The 9,131-nt window shown below is 41.3% G+C and overlaps 1 pseudogene; it reads right to left on the bottom strand.

Annotated features, from left to right (window-relative positions):
* Positions 1-7,610: 7,610 nt before the first annotated feature.
* LOC135970396 (protein cornichon homolog 4 pseudogene) lies at positions 7,611-8,428 on the bottom strand (annotated as a pseudogene).
* Positions 8,429-9,131: the final 703 nt, after the last annotated feature.

Here is a 9,131-nt window from a genome sequence, read left to right on the forward strand (position 1 = left end):
CTGTTTGTCTGTTAATGGTGTATAGGAATACTTGTGATTTTTGCACATTGATTTTGTATCCTGAGACTTACTGAAGTTGCTTATCAGTTTAAGGAGATTTTGGGCTGAGACGATGGGGTTTTCTAAATGTACAATCATGTCATCTGCAAACAGGGACAATTTGACCTCCTCATTTCCTAATTGAATATCCTTTATTTCCTTCTCTTGCCTGGTTGCCCTGGCCAGAAGTTCCAGCACTATGTTGAGTAGTAGTGGTTAGAGAGGACATCCTTGTCCTGTGCCAGTTTTCAAAGGGAATGCTTCCAGTTTTTGCCCATAAGTATGATATTGTTTGTGAGTTTGTCAAAAATAGTTCTTATTATTTTGAGATATGTTCCATCAATACCTAGTTTATTGTGAGTTTTTAGCCTGAAGGGCTGTTGAATTGTGCCGAAGGCCTTTTCTGCATCTATTGAGAAAATCATGTGGGTTTTGTTATTGGTTCTGTTTAGGTGATGGATTACGTTTCTTGATTTGCATATGTTGAACCAGCCTCACATCCCAGAGATGAAGCCAACTTGATCATGATGAATAACCTTTTTGATGGGCTGCTGGATTCAGTTTGCCAGTATTTTAATGAGGATTTTCACATTGATGTTCATCAGGGATGTTGGTCTAAAATTCTCTTTTTGTGTGTGTCTCTACCAGGCTTTGGTATCAGGATGATGTTGGCCTCATAAAATGAGTTAGGGAGGATTCCCTCTTTTTCTATTGATTGGAATAGTTTCAGATGGAATGGTACCAGCTCCTCTTTGTACCTCTAGTAGAATTCGGCAGTTAATTCTGTCTGGTCCTGGACATTTTTTGGTTGGTAGTCTATTAATTATTGCCTCAAATTCAGAGCTGGTTATTGGTCTATTCAGAGATTCAACTTCTTCCTGGTTTAGTCTTAGGAGGGTGTATGTGTCCAAGAATTTATCCATTTCTTCTAGATTTTCTAGTTTATTTGCACAGAAGTGTTTATAGTATTCTCTGATGGTAGTTTGTATTTCTGTGGGATTTGTGGTGATATTCCCTTTATCATTTTTTATTGCATCTATTTGACTCTTATCTCTTTTCTTCTTTATTAGTCTTGCTAGCGGTCTATCCATTTTGTTGATCTTTTCAAAAAACCAGCTCCTGGATTCACTGATTTTTTTTTTTTTTTTTTTGAAGGGTTTTTTGTGTCTGTTTTTCTTTCAGTTCTGCTCTGATCTTAGTTATTTCTTGCCTTCTGCCAGCTTTTGAATTTGTTTGCTCTTGCTTCTCTAGTTCTTTTAACTATGATGTTAGGGTGTCAATTTCAGATCTTCCTCCTTTCTGTTGTGGGCATTTAGTGCTCTAACTTTCCCTCTACACACTGCTTTAAATGTGTCCCAGAGATTCTGGTACATTGTGTCTTTGTTCTCATTGGTTTCAAAGAAAGTCTTTATTCCTGCCTTCATTTAGTTATGTACCCAGCAGTCATTCAGGAGCAAGTTGTTTAGTTTCCATGTAGTTGTGCGGTTTTGAGTGAGTTTCTTAATCCTGAGTTCTAATTTGATTGCACTGTGGTCTGAGAAACAGTTTGTTGTGATTTCTGTTCTTTTACATTTGCTGAGGAGTGCTTTACTTCCAATTATGTGGTCAATTTTAGAATAAGCGCGATGCAGTGCTGATAAGATAGTATATGCTGTTGATTTGGGGTGGAGAGTTCTGTAGGTGTCTATTAGGTCTGCTTGTTGCAGAGCTGAGGTCAGGTCCTGGATATCCTTGTTAACCTTCTGTCTTGATCTGTCTAATATTGACAGTGGTGTGTTAAAGTCTCCCATTATTATTATTATTTTTTATTTATTTATTTATTTATTTGAGAAGGGGTCTCACTCTGTCACGCAGGCTGGAGTGCAGTGGCTCAATCTTGGTTCACTGCAAGCTCTTCCTACCAGATTCACGCTATTCTCCTGCCTCAGCCTCCCGAGTAGCTGGGACTATAGGCACCCGCCACCACACCTGGCTAATTTTTTGTATTTTTAGTAGAGACGGGGTTTCACCATGTTAGCCAGGATGGTCTTGATCTCTTGACCTCATGATCTGCCCGCTTTGGCCTTCCAAAGTGCTGGGATTACAGGCGTGAGCCACTGTGCCTGGCCAAAGTCTCCCACTCTTATTGTTTGGGAGTCTAAGTCTCTTTGTAGGTTTCTAAGGACTTGCTTTATGAATTTGTATGCTCCTGTATTGGGTGCATATATATTTAGGATAGTTAGCTGTTGTTGAATTGATCCCTTTACCATTATGTAAAGGCCTTCTTTGTCTCTTTTGATCTTTGTTGGTTTAAAGTCTGTTTTACCAGAGACTAGGATTGCAACCCCTGGTTTTATTTTTTCTCTCCCATTTGCTTGGTAAATCTTCCTCCATCCCTTTATTTTGAGCCTATGTGTGTCTTTGCACATGAGATGGGTCTGCTGAATACAGCACACTGATGGGTCTTGCCTCTTTATCCAATTTGCCAGTTTGCGTCTTTTAATTGGGACATTTAATTCATTTATATTTACGGTCAATATTGTTATGTGTGAATTTGCTCTGTTATTATGATGTTAGCTTGTTATTTTGCCCACTAATTGATGCAGTTTCTTCATAGCATTGATGGTATTTACAATTTGGCCTGTTTTTGCAATGGCTGATACCAGTTGTTTCTTTCCATGATTAGCACTTCCTTCTGGAGCTCTTGTGAGGCAGTCCTGGTGGTGACAAAATCTCTCAGCATTTGTTTGTCTAGAAAGGATTTTATTTCTCCTTCACCTATGAAGCTTTGTTTGGCTGGATATGAAATTCTGGATTGAACAGTCTTTTCTTTTAGAATGTTGAGGCCTGGCATGGTGGCTCATGCTTGTAATCCCAGCACTTTGGGAGGCCAAGGAGGGTGTATCACAAGGTCAGGAGATCAAGACCATCCCAGCTAACATAGTGAAACCCCATCTCTACTAAAAATACAAAAAAAAAAAAAAAGCTTGGTGTGGTGGCAGTTGCCTGTAGTCCCAGCTACTGGAGAAGCTGAGGCAAGAGAATGATGTGAACCTGGGAGGCAGAGCTTGCAGTGAGCTGAGATCACACCACAGCACTCCAGCCTGGGTGACAGAGGGAGACTCTGTCTCAAAAAATAAAAAATAAAATTAAAAATGTTGAATATCGGCCCCTTCTCTCTTCTGGTTAGTAGGTTTCTGCTGAGAGATCCGCTATTAGTCTGATGGGCTTCCCTTTGTGGGTAACTCAACCTTTCTCTCTGGCTGCCCTTAACACTTTATCCTTCATTTCAACCTTGGTGAATCTGGCAATTATGTGTCTTGGGGTTGCTCTTCTTGAGGAGTATCTTTGTGGTATTCTCTGTATTTCCTGAATTTGAATGTTGGCCTGCCTTGCTAGTTTGGGAAGTTTTCCTGGATAATATCCTGAAGAGTATTTTCCAACTTGGTTCCATTATCCCCATCACTCGCCAGTACAGCAATCAAACGTAGATTTGGTCTTTTCACATAGTCCCATATTTCTTGGAGGCGTTGTTCGCTTTTTACTCTTTTTTTCTCTAACCTTCTCTTCTCACTTTGTTTTATTACTTTGATATTCAATCACTGATACCCTTTCTTCCACTTGATCAAATCGGCTACTGAAGCTTATGCACATGTCACAAAGTTCTCGTGCCATGATTTTCAGCTCCATCAGGTCATTTAACGTCTTCTCTACACTGTTTAGCCATTTGTCTAATCTTTTATCAAGGTTTTTAGCTTCCTTGCGATGAGTTTGTACATCTTCCTTTAGCTTGGGGAAGTTTGTTATTACTGACCTTCTGAAGCCTACTTCTTTCACCTCATCAAAGTCATTCTCCATCCAGCTTTGTTCTCTTGCTGGCAAGGAGCTGCAATCCTTTGGAGGAGAAGAGGCACTCTTGAGTTTTAGAATTTTCAGCTTTTATGCTCTAGTTTCTCCCCATCTTTGTGGTATTATCTACCTTTGGTCTTTGATGTTGGTGACCTACAGATGGAGTTTTGGTGTAGATGACCTTTTTGTTCATGTTGATGCTTTTCCTTTCTGTTTGTTAGTTTTCCTTCTTTTCCTTCTTTTCTTTTCTTTCTTTCTTTTTTTTTTTTTTTTTGAGACGGTGTCTCACTCTGTTGCCCAGGCTAGAGTGCCATGGCGCAATCTCAGCTAACTGCAAGCTCCGCCTCCCTGGTTCACGCCATTCTCCTGCCTCCACCTCCCAACTAGCTGGGACTAGAGGTGCCCGCCATCACACCTGGCGAATTTTTTGTATTTTTAGTAGAGACAGGGTTTCATTGTGTCAGCCAGGATGGTCTCGATCTCCTGACCACCCACCCACCTCAGCCTCCCAAAGTGCTGGGATTACAGGCGTGAGCCACCACACCCAGCCTGAGCCACCATGCCTGGCCAGTTTTCCTTCTAATAGTCAGGTCCCTCAGCTGCAGTTCTGTTGGAGTTTGCTGGAGTTCCACTCCAAACACTGTTTGCTTGGGTATCACCAGCAGGGGCTGCAGAATAGCAAATATTGCAGAATAGAAAATATTGCTCCCTGCTCCTTCCTCTGGAACCTTCATCCAAGAGGGGCAGCCGCCTATATGAAGTGTTTGTTGGCCCCTGTTGGGAGGTGTTTTCCATTTAGGCTAGCAGGGGTCAGGGACCCACTTGAGGAGGCAATCTGTTCATTCTCAGAGCTCAAATGCTGTGCTGGGAGAACCACTGTTCTTTTCAGAGCTGTCAGACAGGGACATTTAAGTCTGCAGAAGTTGTCTGCTGCCTTTTGTTCAGCTATGTCCTGCCCACAGAGGTGGAGAGAGTCTAGAAGCGGTAGGCCTTGCTGAACAGGCAGTAGGCCTGTTCAAGCTTCCTGGCCGCTTTGTTTACCTACTCACGCCTCAGCAATGGCAGATGCCCCTCCTCCAGTCAGGCTGCCATCTGGCAGATTGATCTCCGACTGCTGCTCTAGCAGTGAGCAAGGATCTGTGGGTGTGGGAGCTGCCAAGTCAGGCGTGTTAGAGAATCACCTTGTCTGCCGGTTGCTAAGACGTTAGGAGAAGCACAATATTTGTGTGGGAGTGTCCCGTTTTTCCAGGTAGTCTGTCATGGCTTCCCTTGGCTAGGAAAGGGAAATCCCTCTACCCCTTGCACTTCTCAGGTGAGGCGATGCCCTGCCCTGCTTCAGTTCGCCTTCTGTGGGCTGCACCCACTGTCCAACCAGTCCCAATTAGATGAAGCAGTTACCTCAGTTGGAAATGCAGAAAACACCCGTCTTCTGCATCAATCATGCTGGGAGTAGCAGACTGGAGCTGTTCCAATTCAGTCATCTTGGAACGCCCCTCCTCCATAAGTGTATATCTTTTAGCTACTGAGCATCCACGAGTGAATTTTGACAGCTCAAGATACCTATAACTATCTTGCCAAGATTAGTGGTCTGAACATTTATGGTCTTATAGTAAGGCAATCCTAGGTTCCCAGGCATAAATTATTTAAAAATATAAAGAACACTTCTGACTCATCTACCTATTGAAGCCTACTATCATTTTCTTCAAAGACATAATATCATTCCTTTCTTCCAAATTTCATTAGGTACCCACTGGGGTACTGAATAAAGTATACAACTTTATATTTACCATCCCAGCCTCACTGGAAGCCTCCCCTCCAGGCAAGATGGTTCACTCACTGTCTTCCAGATTTCAAGAGAGGCCTCAAGAATTCCCACTGCCATGCCTTTGCCAACAAACGTCTGCACTTGGCATGATCTATGTCCCTAGGCCCAGACAAATACAGCATCTGTTAGGAATGCTTGGTACAGTCATGCCTCAATTCTGATCTTCTAGACATTTAATTTCTTGGAACATTCAGAATAATGAATTTGATACCAAGATCAAATTCCAAAAATTATATGTCTAGAAGATCAGAAGTGAAGGAGTGAAACCTTGAGCAAGTGCAGTTTTCTTTTTTTTTTTTTTTCTTTTGAGAGAGTCTCACTCTTTCACCCAGGTTGGAGCACAATGGCATGACCTCGGCTCACTGCAAGCTCCGCCTCCCAGGTTCAAGTGATTCTTCTGCCTCAGCCTCCTGAGTAGCTGGGATTACAGGCACCCGCCATCATGCCTGACTAATTTTTGTAATTTTGTAGACACAGTGTTTCACCATGTTGGCCAAGCTGGTCTTGAACTCCTTACCTCAGGTGATCCACCCACCTTGGCCTTCCAAAGTGCTGGGATTACAGGTGTAAGCCACCACACTTGGCCTGTGCAGTTTTCTCAAATACCAATTTCTTCATCCATTGAATTGTGACAATAATGCCAAATGTGCAGAGCTGATGTGAGTGTTAAACTTTGTAAATTCAAGAAAGTTATAGAAATACTAGGTGTATCATTATAATTCCTGTTCAATACCATGTATTATTTGTATTATTTGCCTTATTTCTCCATCTATTATTCTAAAGTTTTTGAGAGTGCTGTATAGTTATTATAATTTGTTTCCCCAATATGCTTGGACAAGTGTCCTTTCTATTCTATATGAACAAAAATATTTGTCAATTGATGAACTAGATTTGATACAGTGATGAAATGCTTTCAGATTGTCTCATATTTGACATTTTATTCATTGGTTAGTAATATGTGAAGACAGGGCTTAACCATTGTTACAAGAGCTTTATATTCTGCATATTAATTTTTAAAAATGTACAGTTCTCTTTTTCATCTCTCTGCTGTAAAACCAAATGCTGAATTGGATCAAATGCCAGCTCCTATGCACTTTCAGCTTTGAAAGTTAGGACACAGCTTTGAGTCTCTCTGACTGCAGACTGACTTGTAATTTAAGCTACCAGAGGCTGGGTGTGTATCAAAACACAGTGGCTTTACTCAGAGGTTTTAAACAGCTACAAAAGTGGAAAAGCTGAGGATGGAATGGAAAAAGAGAAAGGGTACTTTGTTTGAGCGACGTATTTTATTTATTTATTTTTTTGTATCCATTGATCACAGGACATCAGTGGCTACTTCAGGGACTTGGGTTAGTAGTCTCCAGGGTTTACTTTATTGGGTATCTAGGACAAACCTGACAGTCTGGAGTAGAGCAAGACAAATATGTAATACAGTCAACTAGATTATTTAAAAAGCCACCTTTCTGTTATTCTTATGGGGTTGAGCAAATTGTTTCTCTATATGAGTATAACATTTATCACCCATGCTCAAGGCTTTAAAGCAGAGTTGAAGGCAACCTGAGAATGACTCAGTATTCTTTCTTCCCTTATGTTTTATATCTGCTACTGAATTATCAGTGATGGCTCACTGTGCTTCCAGTGAGGGCAGAGGGTGTTGGGCTCCCCCTAAACAGGGAGAAAAAAGAACAACAAGGATATATGTCTTTTTCACGCTGCCTACTGGTTTTGAATGTTTTAGGCTATTTAATTGGAAGAAGAAGGAATTGTTAAAGTTACTTTAAAACTCTGCAACTGCTTGATTAACAAGGAGGATAAAAACTATTGGATAAAACAGAGTTATTTAAATAAGGTTTAGCAATTCAGCAACATCTATCAAAATCTTTATTATTTTCATGTTTAAAAAATACTTTAGGCCAGGCAGGGTGGCTCACGCCTATAATCCCAGCACTTTGGGAGACTGAGGTGGGCGGATCCCCTGAGCTTGGCAGTTCGAGACAAGCCTGACCAACATGGAGAAACCTCGTCTATATTAGCTGGACATGGTGGTGCACGCCTGTAATCCCAGCTACTCAGGAGGCTGGCAGGAGAATTGCCTGAACTCCGGAGGCAGAGGTTGTGGTGGGCTGAGATCCCATCATTGCACTCCAGCCTGAGAAATAAGAGCAAAACTGTCTCAAAAAAAAAAAAAAAAAAACCCAATAAAACAAAAAAACAAAACAAAATCAGAAGAACTTTATACAGTGAAAAAGAAAGCAAAAATAGATTTTTGTTCAAAGAAGAAAAGATATGCTGCCATTGTCATGGTTCTGTAGATGATTTTAGTCTCTGGCTCCTCAACTGTGCACTGAAGTATAGGTTGATTTCAACCATGGCTTCTCCAGCTTCAGTCATTTATCAAAGCTAAAACCATAGTTTAAAGATACGTGAAAAAATAGAGCAAGTGGAAATTAAGCTTGATTATGGTCTTTCACGTGTTACTTTTGCTGTCCTTGATTGTGTATTTCTGTTGGATCAAACACTCCTATGTTACTGCTTGGCATCATAATGAATCAATATATATTCCAAGTGGCAATAGGTAAGTTGAGAAGGAAGATGAACCAGTGTAACAAAATGAGCATTAATACAGTGACAATAGTATGGCCAATCAATCTTGGAATTACCTACTTGTTTAATTTTGAGCAACATGATCTAACATTAATGTAATCACACTCTAAATCAGACAATGTAATTATGAAGACTGAGAGAAAAATGAGCCTGCAACTGAGGAGAAAGAAGGCAAAGACCATGTCCTCTTCCTCCATCTATCAAAAGCTTTAAAATGTTTATTTACTTAGAAATCCTACTCCTGATAATGTTTCAAAAGAAAACAGTAGAAAAGGCTGGGCGCGGTGACTCACACCTGTAATCCCAGCATTTTGGGAGGCTGAGGCAGGTGGATCACGTGGTCAGGAGATTGAGACCATCCTGGCGAACATGGTGAAACCCTGTCTCCTACCAAAAATATTAAAAAAATTAGCCGGGCTTGGTGGCCGGCGCCTGTAGTCCCAGCTACTGGGGAGGCTGAGGCAGGAGTATGGCATGAACCCCTGGGGCCGAGTTTGCAGTAAGCGAAGATCACACCACTGCACTCCAGCCTGGGCAACAGAGAGGCTCTGTCTCAAAAAAAAAAAAAAAAAAAAAAAATTAGCTGGGTGTGGTGGCGGGCGCCTGTAGTCCCAGTTGCTTGGGAGGCTGAGGCAGGAGAATTGCTTGAACCTGGGAGGCAGAGGATAGAGTGAGCCGAGACCGTGCCATTGCACTCCAGCCTGGGCAACAGAGTGAGACTCCGTCTCAGAAAAAAAAAAGAAAAAAAAGAAAATTTGTTATTTACCAAGATATCATCTATCATATAACATGAAATATAATACAATCATTACAATACTGCCATTTAAAGTGATAT

This window comes from Macaca fascicularis, chromosome 4 (genome assembly GCF_037993035.2).
Source record: "Macaca fascicularis isolate 582-1 chromosome 4, T2T-MFA8v1.1".
In the NCBI taxonomy this organism is placed as follows: Eukaryota; Metazoa; Chordata; class Mammalia; order Primates; family Cercopithecidae; genus Macaca; species Macaca fascicularis.